The following is a 17,480-nucleotide window of genomic DNA, read 5'->3' on the forward strand; positions in this document are numbered from 1 at the left end:
GGTAGAGTAAAAATAATAAATTTACTGGTGTCAAGTGCCCTATGATGAGTATCTCCACACTTTTCTTGGAATGAGTATAGGGGAAAAGTAAGGAATCAAGGTTAAGACACATGCTAATCAATAGAGGCATTATAATATATATATCATTACTAAAATTAATTTGTTTTCTTTTTAATGGATGAACACTTTATGATTGTTGAAATCCTCTGAGTTGGGGTTGTGTTTATACTTCATGAACCTATTGAGTATGATCATTATTTTAATAATCTAGACTAGAATGATTGAGGCATAAGATTTGCTTGAATTTAAGGTGGGATAATATCTAATTTATATTAAAAGATGTGGTATAATAAATTGTAATTGCTTTAGGACAAGCAAATTTGGGACGGGTGGAATGTCATGACCCTATATGATCAATGTAAATTTATAGAAGAATAAAATGAATAGAAGAATATCCCTTAATTAATATAATAACTATAATACACACACACACACACACACACGCACGCACGCACGCACACACGCACGCACACACACACACACACACACACACACACACACACACACACACACACACGCGCGCGCGCGCGCGTGCACACACACACACACACGGACATGCACACACAGGCACACACACACACACGCGTGCGCGTGCACATGTACACACACACACACACATGCACACACACATGCACACACGCACACACACCATCACACATGCACACACACACAAGCACACGCACACGCACACGCACACACACGCACACACACACACACATGCACACACACACACACACACGTACACACATGCACACACATGCACACACAAACACACACATGTGCACACATGCACACATGCACACACGCACACGCGCACACACGCACACACACACACACACCTAGAAATATCTTCACTCAGCTCTTCCTCTTTTAAGTTTGAATCCATCCTAGTTTTATGACATTAAATGGGTTAGAATGTTTTTGGATGGACACTAGTTAATAATTACTATTGGTGTTCCTCCATTAGACTAGCTTGAAACCTTCATTCTTATCCTCCCCCTTTGGTATCTTGGGGTCTCTTTTAAAGTGATTTCACTAAGGTTAGTGGCTATATTAGAATGGTATTTGTTCATAATCAAGCTTCTAAGAGAATACTAGATCATTCAATTTGAGATTAATTGTTTCTAGGAGTACCTTGATGATATTTACTTCCCCACAAATGCTTAATTTTGAAAAATTCTTTTGTTTTTGCTCAACCCAAGTCTTGAAGAACCCTAGAGTATCTTGATGCTACATATGCAGATGTGAAAGGGGAATCTCACTCAAAACTACTATCTGCAAGGGCTTTTCTTCAAGAGGAATGATGTTTGTTGTTTAATATTGAGTCCCTACTATCCAACGATTCAAATACAACTCACATTGACTTCAAAGAAACCACATGAACCAATTTAATATGATTTTTTTTCTCTTTGGTTGAGTAGAAGTAGCAATAGAAAAATTCCTTCCATGTTGTACAATTTTAATGCTAACTTGTAATTTTGGTCTCCATTTAGTTGCTACCTAATTCTCAAATATTTTTAGGGAAGGCCAAGCACGAATGGACTACCTACCGACCAAGGCTAGCTATGTAAGATTAATGAATTTTTTTAATTTTATTTTATCCTAGGTTACCTCCATGGTTTATGCCATTTCCCACTTTTAGATAATTACATCTTGCTTTTACTCAGTTGGTTGTTCACATATGATGATACTAGGTACACATATTTTTAGGACCATGTCATTATGGATTTAGGAGAGTTCTCTGAAGGAAGAATTATGTACACATATACTCTAATTGAAATCCTCTTCTTTGGATGCATCCTCTATGATCTTCATTATCCCAAGTTCCAAGCTCACTTCTAGATTCCCCAAGCTACTACCATTATCTCTAGTGAAAAATTGACTAAATATTAGTAAAATTGTATATCCTACCCAATATTTTTGAAACTATTGCTAACATCCTAATATTTTTTTATAGCAATACTGAGCCAAACATTTCCTTAGTATATATTGTTTATTGTAACCAACTAAATAATTCTTCACCTAGTCAAATTCCCTTTACCTTATGTTCATCACTTGTTATTTAATTGATTAATTTCTTTTCCATCTCAAGTTAATAGATTTTTTTTAATTACTCACACTTATTTTCCACTTCACATATGACTAAAGTAATTAAATAATAATATTATTTGATTGTGGCTATAGTTTCTTGAAGAATAAAGTGGTACTAAGTGTAGAGTGCAATGAAAGCTCATGATATTCTAGAAGATCCTACTCTTTAGGGATGCAATTTAAGCAAGCAGGAGAAGTGGGGACTACATATTGCCTCACCAGCTCGAATATTTTTTCTGGTCACTTGATATACAAAGCTTTCCAATTTTTATCAATTTATTTTTTTACATTTATTTATTCACATAAATTGAATATATTAAATTAGTATACTTATCCTTACAAGAACATACATATAATGTAGTGAAAGATGCCATATTTGTTTATTATTCCACTTAAAATTATTGTATTATTACAATACAATAATATTAAATTATTATTATAGTATATTATCCTCTTATATATTTTTTATTGGTGATAATGATTTTTATTAAAGTAGCTAGGATAAGAACTTGACCCACACCAAGGGTAGGAACAACCAGGGTAGTAACATCTCAAAGTAAAGAAGTGTAGGGAAATTTTAGATGTTTCACATAGTATTCTGACAGAAAAAATCAATTATTATTACTACCCTTTGAATGAGATCTTAGAACAATATCAAAAGCTTGTTTCTTTTTTTCCTCTCTTTTCTTCCTTTCATTGTCTACCATCCTTCTTTAATCATGACTACCAAATTTTGCCACTCCAAAGATTTATCATTGGTCAATATCCTTGTTAGATCTTCCCATTTTCTAGAATATCATGAGCTTTTTTCTCATTGTAAGACTTGATAACCCTTGTTTTCCTTTCCTCTGGAAGGGAACCCACATTATTAGTTTGAGACAATCTAGATCTATTCTTTTCATTTCTCTCAATGCAATGTCCCCTTCATATCACTTGTCCTTGTTCCTTACTATAGACATGTATTGGTTGATTCCAAGAATAGATGCATTGCACATGGTCTTAATAGACTCTATTTCTCCACCTATATAATTGAAAGGTCATAACTTTTTATCATGTTTATGAGAAGTTGTGTCTCTTTATAATTCACCTCTTTCCAAAAATCACAATGCTTTATAATTATTTCCTTTCAAAAAGTCACAATCCTTCGTAATTGTGATCCTTTTGAAAAGTCACAACTCTTCATAACTAAAGCCCTTTTGATAATTCACAACCCTTAATAATCACAATCCTTTGGAAAGTTCATAACACTTAATAATTACAACTTTTTTGAACAGTCACAACCATTCAAAATTACAACACTTTTGAAGAGTCATGTCTTTTCACCATTGGTACCCTTTGAAAAATTCACTTCCTTGTTATCTTCACATTACTTTCTTCTTCCATCAAATCCTTCTTTAACTCCCATATTCTTCTCTTCTTTTCCCTTTTTGAAATGAATTCTCCACCCTTTTATATCTTATTTTGAAGGAGTCATGTCTCTTTATTACATATCTCTTGTCTTTTCATTAGATCTAGTTACCTTATATTTTTGTTTTTTGATTGACAAAAGGAAATGCCTTGTATATATTATATTTCAAATTGAATTTACATTTTGTTTTACCCCATTCAAAGAGTAGGCATTGGTGGAAAAAAGAACAGGGAAGAAAACCCTTGGTATTGCGTGGGACTAAAGTCCAGTTCTAGAAAGTACATGTGCCCCTACCAGTGGGAAAGGTATACCTTCTTTTTAAAAAGTGGGTAATTTACAATGACTATTCTCTTTTATCTAGGATCAAAATAATTTTACGCGTAGCTTATATAAGCTATTACATTCATTGAGTTGGATCCTTGTTACTTGAAGCACATCTTCTTCCAAGCCTATTGTTTCTTAGTACTTTTTTCATAAGCATGATCTCCTCCTCAATTCCTTCTTAAGATGCCTCTATCATATTAAACGTACTTCAACTCAAGGAGATTTGTTAGTATAAAACATGCCTCTAATGAATATATCCTCATTGGATGTTATTGAGAGATTATAATTTGTATCTACTGATTTGTTTTATTTTTATCTTGATTTAAATTTAGTTACTATATCTTATATTATATTATATTTTATTATATATTTGCTCGTTTACTTTATACAATATTCTCTCTTGTATTTAATTTTACTTATAATTTAATTTAGTTTATTTTTAAATCTTATTTCATCAATAATACATTATATTATCACTTTTTAAATATTTAAAAAAATATATTATTACTATTTCTTATTTTCTTATATTTTAATATTAGAGTAAGAGCACAAACTTATGTCAGCTTGTATAAAGAAGAAGGATCTCAGAGCTTACATTATTCAACTTTAAGGACATATTAGTGGCATTTATGTTTAGAATTTGAAGATGATATTAATTGATGAAATGAGTAAAATTGGATGAAGTTTATGTTTGTAATTTTTAAGAAAAAAATTGAGCTAGAATTTCTACAGTTTTTTAAGATTTTAAAGTCCATTTAATTTTTTTTCTAAAGTGCTAAAAGTATAGAGTTTCGTTCATGCCAAACAAATATATGCAAATGATCATTTTTTTCTTTGATTTTGTAATATATTATAGTTGACATGTATAGCTACTGGTAAAAATAATAATTAATTTTTGATGTATGTTTTTTTTTGTTATAAGTGTTCAAAGTTGAATTTATTAGAAATTGATAGTTTTTTTCCCGCCAATTTTTTTCTATCAAATCTACATGTTTGAAAATAAATTACATTTTCTTGAAGAGGACTGTCTCCTCTAGAGGTATATATAAAGTTTAATTTTTTTAACATGATTTGCTATTTTATTATCATTTTTTGAAGTGTTATCTCCTTGAATGTTAAAATACCTACTTATAATATTTTTAAAATTATAAAATATTGCAACTACTCAAAACACTATAAAATTTGTATGACCATAATCTTGATTTTGAGATCTACAAAATGGGTATTTTTAGTTTTTGAAGAAACTTCATTTTTGATGGAGAAATTAGCCTTGGAAGTGAGAAGTTTTAAAAAACTCTATTTTTTTCTTATGTGGTTGCCACATAGACAATTTCAGTCAAAATCCTTTTGACTAAAAATGTTACAGTCGAAAATGTTATGACTGAAAGCGTTCCATCTAGAACCTTGACCGAGTCATTACACCCACTTGCAGTCAAATGATGACCTCATATAAAAGAAACATTTTTTTAATTAATTTTCAAATCAAGTAATTAGCAAAAAGAAAAGTAGATTTTTGGAAAATAAATATTTTTTAAAGCAGTTTTTATCTAATTTTTTGTGGAGTTAAATAGACAAATACGAAGGATTGTCAATGAGGTATGTTGTTTTCATCTAGTTATTTTTGTACTTTGAATTAAAGTATTAAATCATCTCTAGCTGAATCTAAATTTAAGCATTTTTTTGTAGATCAAAGTATTCAATGGGGAATAAAAAGGGTAGATCAAGGAAATATGATAGAATAAGATATGGAAAATGAAAGGTCATACAAAACATTATAAAAATCAACCTATTGAAGTTCATGAAGATGATGGAATTCAAGAAGAGTAACAAAATGGTAGTTCTAAGGATAGAAACAAATTATTTGGCATAGGAAATTTTATGGATACGAATGAGGATCTACTTTTTAGTCAAATTCCATATAAGCATATTGACATTTTTGAACACTATTAAAAAGTATTGCAAACGAATTTGAGATGAATATTTCCAAAATACAATTATATTTGGAAAGACACAAATATTTGTCAAGTTATTTTAGAAGAAAAGATATGAATCCTATTTTAGAGTTGTTGGGTGTTGATAATAGGAAAAAATTTACACATAATGTTAAAAAAAAAGTTTAAAATTTGCGAACTACGTCTAACAAAATTGATAACAAAACTCAAGAAGGTGATTTAAGAACTTCGCATAGAGCATTGATGACTACAATATCTAGTATAAAATTAACACATAGAACACAAGTAAGTGCAATTTCTAGTTTACTACAAATATGAAGAAGATGTGTTCAAAGCTATACTAGGAGGATAAATATGTTAGATGAAAATATTGAGAATAATTGGGTGAATATTAATAGAATTACTTGAAAATACATAAGTTTGGTAGATGTAAAAAGACAGGTTATTGAATTTTGGACCACATCTTCTTGCATTTCTTCCATTAGATGTGGTACTATAAAAATTTAAGATCAAGAGAAAGGGGCAAAAATTGAACATCAAAAACATTTTATAGATATAACATAAAGTGAACTATTTCAAATATTCAATCAAGAATTTTCAAATGTGAAAATATGTCAGAGAATGTTTGAGAGCTTGTGTACTACCTTTTTACACATAAATAAGATACACAAAACTTGTTTTTAAAATCATGTTTAATTTGATTTACACTTGCAATCTTATAAAAAAGTTATGGCAATACTTAATTCAAATATGGTCATCCCTAGTAGTATGACACAATTTGTGAAGTCTATATTATGTGATAAATTAGAAGATTCAAATGAGTTCAAAGTATAATGTATAAAATCAATGTGAATATTGTGGAGATTCGCATAAATTTCTATTGCAAATTGAGAATATTAATGAATCAACACCAGTTTCACGAATAAGATATGAATATGAGACATACATAACTAAGACATGAGATGAATCCAAACAAAATGTATTGAGGGAGAGTGAATTGTGGTATGATAAGTTTACAACCAAATTTCATCCTATGATATGTCCACATATCCAACATTGTCATAGTGCACGATGACAAGCTAAACCGTTTCATGATTCCAAAAGGTATTTTCTACATAGTTGTATTTTTTAAATTGTAGATCTCTAAGAACTTTACATTTTCACCTCAAACAAAGCTTCAAGGTCAATATTATCATTCTAAACAATTTTAAATATTTGTGTAAGTGATCTATATACACACATAATTTGATTTGGATGAGATGGAAAGTTTAGACCAAAATGAAGTCATTATCATCAACGATATTCATTTCTATATTAGTGATGATAAAGTTCATGATAGGAGTTATGTGGCCCATTTTTTTGCAATGTCCTATGAAGATCTTAGAAATTATTTGATAAATATTTCAAAGCATTGTATTTTGTCTAATGGTTGTGTAGGTTAGTGTATGTGTACGTATTTAAAAATTTATTACTTACATGTATGTGTACATATTTCAATTTGATATATAAGTGTGTAAGCATTTAATGCTCACAAGACAATTTAAATCTTTGAAATCCTTTAATTGGTTAACCATGCAACATGCTAGAAGCAATGTTAGGATTTTGTGGAACTTCTTTGGAAGTGGAAATGGAAAAGGGGAGTATAATGGAGCAGGAGCATGTACAAAGTGTGCACTACAACAACATGAACTTGTAGGTAAATATGTATTTATAGTTTTCACACACACACACACACACACACACACACACACACACACACACACACACACACACACACACACACACACACACACACACATTCTCGCACGTGCACACACACGTAATAGGATAGATGGTGTGAATCAAATTGTTGAATGGTGCAAAGCTCATTTTGCTAGCCAAGATACGAAACACATTAAACATTATTTTTGGGAAGTGAAATGTAATCTAACATCTAACATCTAACATCTAACATTGTTCAAATTCAAGTTTAATTATTTGTTTTAAAATGTGAAAAGCATTTTTCATATTTGTAATATATATATATATATATATATATATATATATATATATTTATCTAATTGTTGCAATTGTCAAATGATTGTTTGTATTAGAAGTTTACATCAAGTGATGACTACAAAGTACCACAAACCTCTAGTGATTAACATATGAGAGAAATCATATTTTTGTGATGACAACATTAAGGACAATCCAATGAGTAAACACACAAATACTGCAAATGGATATATTTTACAATGGGATTTGAAGGAGTTAGTTAGAAAGCCTCCTTTCAAAGATGCTGACATTGAAATTGACATCCATGATCCTATATATTCAGCTGATTATGAGTGCATTTCTGATTTAGTTATTACAAGTCTGTGCATATGTATATGTATGTTCTTTCAAGATTAATTTTAATTTACACATGACAAGTGATGATCAAATCAATTTATATATCTAATTTTGATATTTAAAATTTACATCTATTTTTATGTGTTGAGGAGATATTTTTGCTATCTAAGCCTTCACAGATAATACAAAAAATATACACTATTATCTACTAACATGCACAAAAGAAAAAAATAAGTTGCTAGAAGGAATTATGTATGGTTATGGACAATCACATCCAATCGGTTTAGTTATCATTGAAGGCACATATTATCAACAAATAAAGGTAGAAAAAAAAGGCATTCAATTTATTAAATACATGCATTTACATTTTTTTTACATTACAATAACCATGTTATAGCAAAAAAGTTGGAATTTGAGACATAACCAAGAAGATGATGCATAAATAAAAAGTGGAGGTTTTTTATTGAAGAACACGTAAAGCTTTTAGAGAGAATAAAAAATAAAGAGGATCCTAACAATAAATTGTTTGTGGAGCTCTAACCTAAACTTGTTTTCATGTAGCTCTCATACTTTCATATTTGACCTCTATAATTTTAACACTTATTTAATGTACATTAGATTTTGGCTATATGTTTTAAAAATGTATACATTGGATCTTGGATCTTGGATACACTAAATTATGTGTGTTTTTATTCATATTTTGATTATTTGATGGTTTGATGTTAAATTTGTGCTTTGATCTATATTTTTATTCATATTATTATGTATTCTTTAGTAGTTGAGTGGGTTGAATGGTATCCCCTTAAGACATCCCCTTAAAAAACCCTCTTAAGACATCCCCTTAGGACATCTTCTTAAGATATCCCCTTAATCTACACTTAAGACCCCCTTAAGAAATCCCCTTAGGACATCCTCTTAAGGAATCCCCTTAATCTACATATAAGTTATATATCCCCTTAAGAGATCTCCTAAGACCTCCTTATAAAACATCCACTTCAGACATCCTCTTAGGACCTCCCCTTAAGACATCCCCTTATGTGATTTGATACTTGTTCTATGATTTTATGACTATATGTTTTTACTGTGCATTAGATGGTTTGCTGTTAAATTTATGCTTCAAGATGTTATTTATGATTTAATCTATGTTTTTTTATTTATTATTTAATGATTGAATGATTTGAGTGGTTTGAATTTAGTATCACCTTAAGATATCCCCTTCAAACATCATTTTATAGTTCATTAAAGTTAGATCAAAACATCCCCCAAATGGATTCCTTCAAGACATGTGATTTGATGATTACATAGACATTATCTATTTTATCTGTTGTATGATATATGTTTGACATGTTTTTGCATCCATGATATATATCTATTCCACTAGTTTGAGATGTTTTTGTATGTATTTTTAAATGATGTATCACTTAGACATGGATGATAAATTATTTAAATACTTTCATATATTTATATGTTAGATTCTGTACATATATTAAATTATTTACATGCTTTAATGTATATATGTGCTTTAATGAAAATATGAACATTGATAACATGTACATAAAATAAGTTCATAACACATAAACATAAACATGAATATAAATATGAACATTGAAAACATACATACATGACATATGCATAACATGTAAACATAAACATGCACATAGGAAACAAACATAATAGAATATGAAACAATATATACATGTATATAATAAAAAGTCTCTGGAGGATAATATACCCATATAAATGGGAAACAGGATATTGCGGGGGGGGGGGAGGGGGTGAATCAGGATCTATAAATATTTTTTCTGATAAAAAATTTCACACCTAATCCATCTCATATCTTAGATCTTATACCATATAAACATAAACATGTAATGCTGAAATGAAATCTATCTAAGCATAACATCCATGAAAATCATCAACACATGACACAATAATTTTGGTTACCCAAAAACACTTCAATATGAAGGTAAAACTAGGTTGGGGATGAAATCCACAAATCTTCACTATTGCAACAACTTAGTTAACCTATTAGGGTTACATATTTGATCATATCAAATGATCTACCCTATGAGGGATTTTCCCTATTAAAAGTGTTTAAGACTATTCAATCTTACCCCATTAAAGGATTTTACACTCACAATAAAGTAAGGACTCTGTTAGGAGATTTGAAATAGGTTTGTTAGAACCACTTTGTTAAGAGATTTTCCCCAATTCAATCTATAAAAAATGATTCAGTACCTAACCCTTTGGTTTTCTCTGAAAGCTTATTATGGATCTCCTCTCTTCAAAATCTCAATATGATCTTGTTATTTGATATTTTTGTTATGTCTTTGACTACTCTGGTTGCACTATCTGAACTCCCTTCAGACTTAGCCTTCCTTCACTCTATTCTTAGTTTGTTTTCTCCTTCACTTCTCTTTCATTCACATACACACTCCTTGTTCTCTATCTCATCCTAGGGTAGGAACCCTTCTTAAATAGATAATCCTATAAAGTTCTATATTAGGATCAATGATCCACATTTCATCTTTTTTCCATTTCCATTCTGATTTTCTGATTGGTTAATCTTCTTGTCTAGGGATTAATGCTATTTGAAAAAATGCATAATTTCCTCCTTAAGTGTCTCTTTAATCTTTAAATGCCATGTAGAGGTTGGCTAGAATGATTTGCACAAGTGTTTGTGCAATTACAACCTCATATGTCAATATTGGTTCACTTGGCACTTGAATGTTCTGACGCTCAGTTATAACTAACATTCATGCTGTCACTCAACTTCTACTTGCTCAATATATTCTGTTCACTAAAAAATAACTAACTTTATTCTTTCTCGATCTCAAATGTGTTACTCGGCTCATATGTTTTTTGGGTCTCAATAGGGGTGCTTGACAACCTTTGACTTTCTCGACATGTGTTGACAAATAAACACATCCTTTGTAGCCTGACCTTCTCTAGATGGCTTGGTCGCAGTGATGATTATCCAACATGTTTTGCCTTAGAAATGACTAAGTGTTAGACACTAATAGGCAACTTAGGCTTAGAGATCAACAATAAAATTTCTCCCAAATAATATACGTACATATAAAATGTATCCAAAATAATACGTAATGGTCAATGAAATACACATCTAAAATAACACAAGTACTACACATGTAGATCAACTAGGTCCCCTCCTGATCCATGACCCCAAAAAGTTCTATGCTATGCATCCAAACTCTATTTCAAATGAAATAAATATATACATACATTGTACCTCTAAGCCATGTTCTTTGGGATCTATAGGTGTCTGAAGATAACCAAAATGTAACATATTGTCAATAAGACCTTGTAGCACATGTACACATATATAAGTTATATTAAATTAGATATGTATGTCTAGGTATGTATTTAAACTCAAGTATGTAAATTTTTAAAATAAAATAAATAAAATGTAACACACACACACACACACACACACACACACACACACACACACACACACACACACACACACACACACACACACACACACACACACACACACACACACACACACACACACACACACACACACACACACCACATTCACATTCAAACACACACACATACACACATTGATACATATACACACGCCCATGCCCATGTTTGTACACACACATACCGTAACACCATGTAATGCTTTTCCAATTTGACTACTTTTTGATTCATGCAATGATAAAGTGACATTATTATCCACCTCAAGCATCTCATTTGTAAACATAGTGGTAAATAAATGATATGCTGTGGGGGCCTGAGTAGGGGTGGGGGTGCTATAGGAGGTATTATAGGGGCATGAGTAGGAAAAGGTGCTGGAATATCCTCAACAACTGTGGTCTGCTAAGGAGTTGTAGGAGATGTAGGAATATCCTCTTGTCTCTGTAGCCCCTGCAGTCTTGATGTACATGAGATAATGTGGACGATGTGTTTGCCAATGTCACTGGGAGGAATCCTAATTGTCAATAAGGCTTGATATGTACCAAATAAATCACTAGATAAATATGATGCCATACAATGCAACACATAAATATATGATGATATAGAAACCTTTAGTGGAGAAGGTATGTTTGCTATCCTATATGCATAATCAAGTCCTGTGCTAGAGGATGCAACTGTTAGAATGGTATACTTATGGGAACACAAAATATATCTCCCACATTGATTAGATGATATCTCCTAAAATTATGTAACAACTGTGGTGATGCTAGAATATATATGAGTCCTAATTATATCATCTAGAACACTTAGTTCTACATCAATCATCTTCACACCTTTTGGCATAACCAAAAGGTTTCAACCCACCATTTCCCACTTATTAGTGGGCACATGGGTATTCATAGGTCTAAATCTCTCTAGTAATCTACCAAGACCTTGCCTAGCATGACCTATAAAATCTCTATAGCCTACATCATACTATAAATAATTTTTTTAAACAATTGAATACATGAATATAGGGGAAATTCATCTTTCTGTGACCATCTATGACATGCAGCTATCCAACGAGGATATATAAATGGTGCAAAAAGATTATTTGTGTACTTGGTAGCCAAGTAACCTCTAACACTATGCATGTCTATATAAAATGGTCTTTACACTAGTGGTGGTGACCTCTGTATCAATCTGTCTATACTTCATAGTGCTAGTGACATTGCGAGAAAGAAAAGTATAAAAAGAGTCAATACTGATATAATCATAAGGATTTTATAATTCAACTATCTGAATCATATTATACAACTTGTCTCTGATACTTGTCACCTTCTCCCTATTAGGGAGGGTGGTGGAAGTCAAGAGTGTAGAATCAAGAACCTTGATAACACAAGATAGTCTAGCAATAATATCTCTAAATAACTATTGTTTGTCTTGAATAGATGATGTTGATCTATGTGCTATACCTGACTAAGCACTACCACCCCCTCCCTAAACACTACCCTCCCTTGAAGATATAGGTGCTTCCCCAGTACTAGATGCCATAATGTATGATGTAGAGATGTATATGTGTGTGTATATATATCTAAGATACAAATATGATAAAGATATCTATACATGCATGTACACACATAAACATACAATGCAAATAAAAAATAATTATGTTAAGCTAAAACATATATGTACACCATTATGTATGCTATTTAATCGAATCTACTAAACAACTAAAAAATATAGATCATTTTAAAACATGTACATATCAACAAAGTATAGTTCATCTATTTTCAGAAAACATGTACATGTGATAAAAAACTAAGTTGATTTGAATCTCAAGTTGAAGTAGATAAAGGTTAAAACTAGATTTGAACAACTAAGTTAACTAGAGGTTCAAACAATTTTTCTAAGTTTGATGTAGGTAGAACTTAACTAGGTTAGAACTGAATTTGAACAACTAAGTTGACTCTAGACTTTATGTTATATATATTTTGAATAGTTCAGTTTTTAGTTCTAAGTTTGAGCAACTAGGTTAATTCTAGGTTATTCTACCTGATGTTTGACTATGTTGGTTCTATATCTTAAAAGTTAGACATGTTAGATTAGGTTTACTAAGTTAACTTTTCTTAAAATATAATTAACTAAAATTAATCTATGTTAAATAGGTTTAATCTATGATTATAATTATCTAAGGTTAAATTTAACTATGGTTATCTACATTTAATCTATGTTTATGATTAACTAAGTTAAATTAGAAGACTATAGTTATCTACGTTGAATCCATGTCTATGGTTGGTTAGATTAAATTTGACTATATAGTTTTCTACATTAAATTCATGTCAACAATAAAGTATCATGTAAAAAAAAGAAGAAGAATAAAAAACATATATATTAAATTTAACACTATATAACTAAGCTAAAGCATCCAAACATTAATATACTAACTTAATAACATTGGGAAAATGTGCTATGCTAGGGTTTGTATGGCTTTCGTCTGAGCCCTCACTAGTTTGCTGTCTGAGATATCACATTTAATATGGGAATAGTTTTCATTTATAATGGCCTCAACTTTGTCCAGCTCAACAGTTGATGCTGGAGTTGGAGTTGCTATTGTTGGAGAGAATGACATTGCTAAACAAATGACTGCACAAGTTTGTCCCCAAGATGTTTCATGAGGTAATTGCTCTCCTGACATTGTTTTGAATGTTAAGGAGTTTGATAGTGCATGCACTTGGTTAGAACAAAAAACCCTTATTGAGTATTTTGTGGGTCACACTCCTTCTAAAAGAATGTTGTGGGAATGGGTTTCCAAGGTTTGGACACCTAAGGGTGTGTGCCTTGAAGACATTCAAAGCCTTACCAAAGGCTTTTTGCTTTTTTGCTTTGGCAACTCAGGCCAAGCTAAACATGTGTTTGTTTAAGGTCCCTGGACTATTAGCTCCTCCCTCTTGGTTTTTCAACACTGCTTTGCTATTTATGATGATAAAAATCTTAAGGTCCTAGTTTGCATGGAGTTCCCTAGACTGCCTATCCCCTACTAGTCATTTTTGACATCTATTACACAAATCATTAGCAAGGTTGTTTGCCTTGAACCGGATAATTTTTTCAACACTCGACCCTAGTGTAGGGTTTTTGTTGAGGTCGACCTATCTATGGACCTCAAAGAATTTGTGGATATCTAGATTGGTGGTACCACCTTCACTCAAAAGGTACTTTACCTAAACCTTTTGAATACCTACTATTAGTGCTAGTCCACTAAGCATAAGATTAGGGATTGTCCTTTGTTAGACCGCAACCATCCAACTATTTTGGATTTCAAGCCAGCTATGACTGTTAAGAAAGATGAATGGACTACGTGGTGAAAAAAGGAAAGGGTTCGACTGTGGCTAAGGTGAGCTCCTTGCCTATGGATAATGGAGGGGACAATGGGTGTTCATACTCCTAATCCTCATCCTTTATGGATTTGAGTGTTGCAAGTGGCATCAATGATGTCTAAACAAACCCTACATCGATCTCATAGCCTAGATGGACATGATGAGTATTTTGATAATGGGGAGAAGATTTAGAGGGTCATCTCTCTTGATGAATCCTTTCTTGATGCTCTCACATTTTTTCACAAAAATTTCTCCTCTCTTGGAGATGAGGATGACATGCAAGTTGATTTATTGTGAATTTTCTCTCATGGAATGTGTGGGGGCTGGTAGACCTCCCTAGAAAATATTTTGTTCGTAACACCAAGTGTCATCTTGGTAGTCTTGATGTGCTTTGTCTTCAAGAAGTTAAAGTTGTTGGGTTTCTTGTTACCTTAGATTGTAAGGTTATTTGGCCAGATAGTGCCATATTTTCTTCTTAGCATGATGCTGGTCGAGGTGGAGTTGTTACTCTTCTTTTCCCTCGTTTACTTTCTTCTATTATTTTGCATGGATCTAAACCTTTGCACAGGGTGGTTTGGATTTTGTTGTCTTTTCAGAATCATTCTTTTGGCATTGTTAACATTTATGCCCCTAAAGATTATATTGAGCATTCATTAAATAATAAAATAAAACTAATATTAACATATACTAATTAAAAAAAACTTATAAAAAAAAGAAAATAAAAAGAAAAGAAAATTGGCCTACCTGTTTTGACCCTCTAAGGGTCACCACAGCCTATATATAATTTTTTTCAGGTTTTGACTCAAATAGTTTCAGCCGGAATGATTCAGACCAAAACTATTTTGACTAGAACCTTTGTGCCACCTTTGTGCTACATCAATGCCACTTTGCCACATGGGTTTGACTTGAAGTGTATCTGATGCAGGAGTATCTTGTTATGCTCCATTTTCTTCTATAGATCATTTGTCACTATAGCTTATACTTTCATAACTTTATCATACCCCAAACTTCTAATTAGAGAAAATAGAGTTAATAATGAATAATCCTTTATGAGAACTTCTAAGTTATACAAAAAAATAAAGTTGCATTTTCATAAGATCTCTGAGAGAGTAGGTTCAAATTAAATTAGGTGAGATAGAAATTAACTATCGAGTGTATTTTAACTCATATTTGAATAAAAAGAGTACCTAGGGTGGGTATTATAAATGCTCCATTTCCTTCTATAGATCATTTGTCATTATAGCTTATACTTTCATAACTATATCATACCCTGAATGTCTAATTAGAGAAAATCAAGTTAATAATGAATAATCCTTTATGAGAACTTCTAAGTTATACAAAAAATAAATAGTTGCCTTTTGCCCTATAATTTTGGGCATGACATATCTTGCATCACAAAAAAAGGGGTGTGATCAAAATTATATTATTAAAAAAAATTGTGGAGGAGAGAGAAAGTGATGAAAATTAGAGAAAAAATAATAAAAAATAAAAAAGGAAAAAAGAGGGGAAAGGTGAATTTCTATTTTCAAGGTGCATACATGGCATAAATAGAAAAATAAGAAAAATAGTTGTCATTCCATTTATCAAGGTGTGTAGGTGACATCTTAGAAGTTTGTGAAGAGTTCCTCAAATCATGCATTTAATATTTGTTGTGATCCACAAAAGAAATGTAATTTTCTAATTGGGCCACATGGTGGTGCTTAGATGTATTTGGGTGGGAAATTAATATTTGTTTTAAGGTGGTTCTATTTACCTTTATCCCACATTGGTTGTGTTTGTAATATCTTGTGTGGTAAGTGCCTATATAAGCAAGGCTTATGATCATTTGTAATCAAGCTCTTCAAGTGTAAGATCTTCAAGGATAAGCTCTTCAAGTGTAAGCTCTTCAAGTATAAGCTCTTTAAGTGTAAGCTCTTGTAATGAAGCTCTCATGGCATAATCTCTTGTAAGAAATCTTGGAGGTGAAAGATCTTAGTGTGTACAATCTTGAGAGGAAATTTCTTCTTGTGAAGTTCTTCTTTGTGGAAGTTCTCACGGTGGAAGCTCTTGGTGAAGCTCTTGGTGTGAAGACTCTTTTTGTAGAAGCTCTTATTTAGGAGTTCTCTTATGTTGAAGCATTTGCAAACTTCTTTTGGAAGAATTCATATCTATGATGTCATATTGTTGATGTTGCAAGGATTTTCAAGTATAATAACGCATGCTTTGAAGTATTTTGTCATCTATTTGTCTCCGTATTGTTGTAAGCTTGTAAGGGTGGTGTGGCTCTTTGTTAAATGATGTTAGAGCTGAATTTCTTGAGCGTGTGGATAGATCACTGTGTGTGAGGCAGTTTGCACTGGGACCTTGAGTTGGGTAAAGTTTTTCAAGAATGAGTTCTTGATTGTGTATTGATCACCGATTGTGAGGTAGTTTGCACAAGGTGCTTGTGTTGCACGAATTTTGTCTTATGAAGACTTGAACATTGAGAAGAGAAAGAAGAAGATGACTTTTGTGATTGGATAGATTATG

This window comes from Cupressus sempervirens, chromosome 1 (genome assembly GCF_028749045.1).
Source record: "Cupressus sempervirens isolate cs-2001-9-10 chromosome 1, ASM2874904v1, whole genome shotgun sequence".
Taxonomy (NCBI): domain Eukaryota; kingdom Viridiplantae; phylum Streptophyta; class Pinopsida; order Cupressales; family Cupressaceae; genus Cupressus; species Cupressus sempervirens.